We start from the raw sequence: 2,083 nt of genomic DNA on the forward strand, positions 1-2,083 counted from the left end.
GCGCGGCCCGCCCGGGGCGCCGCGGGGGTCTGGGCCCGGCTATTGTCGCCTGTCAGCGGCCGCCCGGGCCCATTCGTCCCGGCCTTCATGGTCCGCGCTCCGAATTACAGACCCATCCATCCTGAGAGAGGGCGATTTATGTCGCCCGAGAGGAACCGGCCGTGCGCCCGCCCGGCCGGCCCGGCCACCTCCGGCCTCCTCGGTCCCTCTCCTTGCTCTTCTCACTCTCTCTTTCGCCCTCGGCCTCTGTCTCCCCGCCTCTCTGTCTCTGCGCGTACGGCTTTCTCTGCTCCTCGCGTGGCTCGCTTTCCCGGCGTTCGGAGCGTCGGCCTGGCTGCTCTCCCCGTTCTCTCCGTCTCCGTCTCCTCCCGAACACGCACGTTCCTGCTCAGGCCCGGGGGCCGTCGCCTGCCCGAGACCAGATGCGCATTTCTCACATCAATTTTGCGGAGAAAGAGCCGAGCGGCCCGGAGGCGGGACCCTACTCTGGTGACAGCGGCCACTCGCCAGCCCAGCGACAACAAAAGCGCAGAGAGCAATTCACTCTTTCTGGGAAAGCGAAAGCGACCCGAGCCCCCTCCCCAGCCCGCGCGGACCTCAGAGAACCCCTTCGAGGTCTCCGTCCTTGCCTCGGCAGAGTTCGGTGTTGGGGGCCGGATTTACTGTTACCGGAAATCGCCCCCAACTCACAGACGGCTTGGACTCAGCTCTCAGCGGGCGCGGGGGTACCAATGCCGCCTGCCCGCTCGCCTTCCCCCAGTTTACTCTAAGCCGCAACAAAGAGGCCCCGGGGGCAGGACCCCCGAAACCTGGGAGCCCTTAGGCTCCACCTCAAGTCCCGCCGAGCGATTAGCGATCCCTGCGGTGCACGGGGGACCTACCCGCAGCGGGGAGAATGCTGTTGGTTGGGGGAGAGACAGGCACGTCCGCTCGTCCCCACTCTTCGCCCCACACAAATTAATTTTGTACCTGTGGCGCCCCTCCCCCAGCACTCATTTTTCTCCAGCATCGCTCGCCGGGGTGTTTACCCCGACCTGGCGAAGCCCCAGCGGTTCATCGTATTTGGTAGCTGCAACCTGTTTATGGACAAGAAATATCTCCTCCCACTTCTTCCCTGCGCCCTTCACTCTCAAGTCCACCCCCAACCTCTCCCAGAATCTTCCAGGCTGGGGCGACTGGCCAGGAGCAGCAGCAAACAGCCCACACCAAGGCTCCTTACGAGTCGGGCCCACTCCTTCACACACCGCCGCCGCCGGGTCTAGTAAAATGGCAAAGACTTTATTGGAGAAAGAGGCCTTGGGTACAGTCTGAGGAGGAGAGGGCAGGGCAGGGCAGGAGCAGGGAAGGGGTACCGGGGCCCACCCTCATCAGCCCACCCTTGTCTGGCCCTGTGGAGCTAGGAGCAGGGTGTCGGAGACCGCAAGACAGAGCCAGAGCTGCGGAGGAGGTGGGGTGAGGGCTTGGATCGGCCTCCTCTCTGTCTCTGTCACATGCAAAAAAATTCTAAAAAGAGTAAAAAATAATTCTGGGGCTTTGGGATCTGTTTTTGATGGTTGTTTGGCTGGATTTCCCCTACTTTGTCCCTAAGAGCCGACTCCAGCTTTCAGTCCGAGGAGATGCGGAAAGGTGAGAGGAATCTTTAAAAATAGCGGTACTGGGCATTGAGAGGCAGATATGGCATCGAAAACAGACTTCTCTCGCTGGGGGGAGGAAAGGTCGATTTTGAAACTTGCAAGTCAGGACCTGGCTGCCCCCCTCGCCCCCGTTCCACACGGGAAAAAAGGCAGAAGGAAATAAAATAAGTCAACTGCAGTAGGTGAGGGAGGCGAGGCGGGAGCGGGCCGGTGCATTCGCCACATGCAGAGAAAAATCAAAACAGCCGGAACTGCCCCTTCCTGTGGACCGGAGGGCTAGTGTTCGCCACCCTCGATTTTGACTCGCCGCTCTGCAAACCTGGCAGCCCAAGAGCTTTGAAAACATCGAAATCTCTGAGATTTAAAAAAATAAAAGGAAAAAAAATCAGGCTGCGGCAGGAATAATCCGCTATATCGGTTTAAATATTTATACAGAAGACATACAAAAT

This window comes from Tupaia chinensis, unplaced genomic scaffold, assembly GCF_000334495.1.
Source record: "Tupaia chinensis unplaced genomic scaffold, TupChi_1.0 Scaffold144255_1, whole genome shotgun sequence".
Classification (NCBI taxonomy): domain Eukaryota; kingdom Metazoa; phylum Chordata; class Mammalia; order Scandentia; family Tupaiidae; genus Tupaia; species Tupaia belangeri.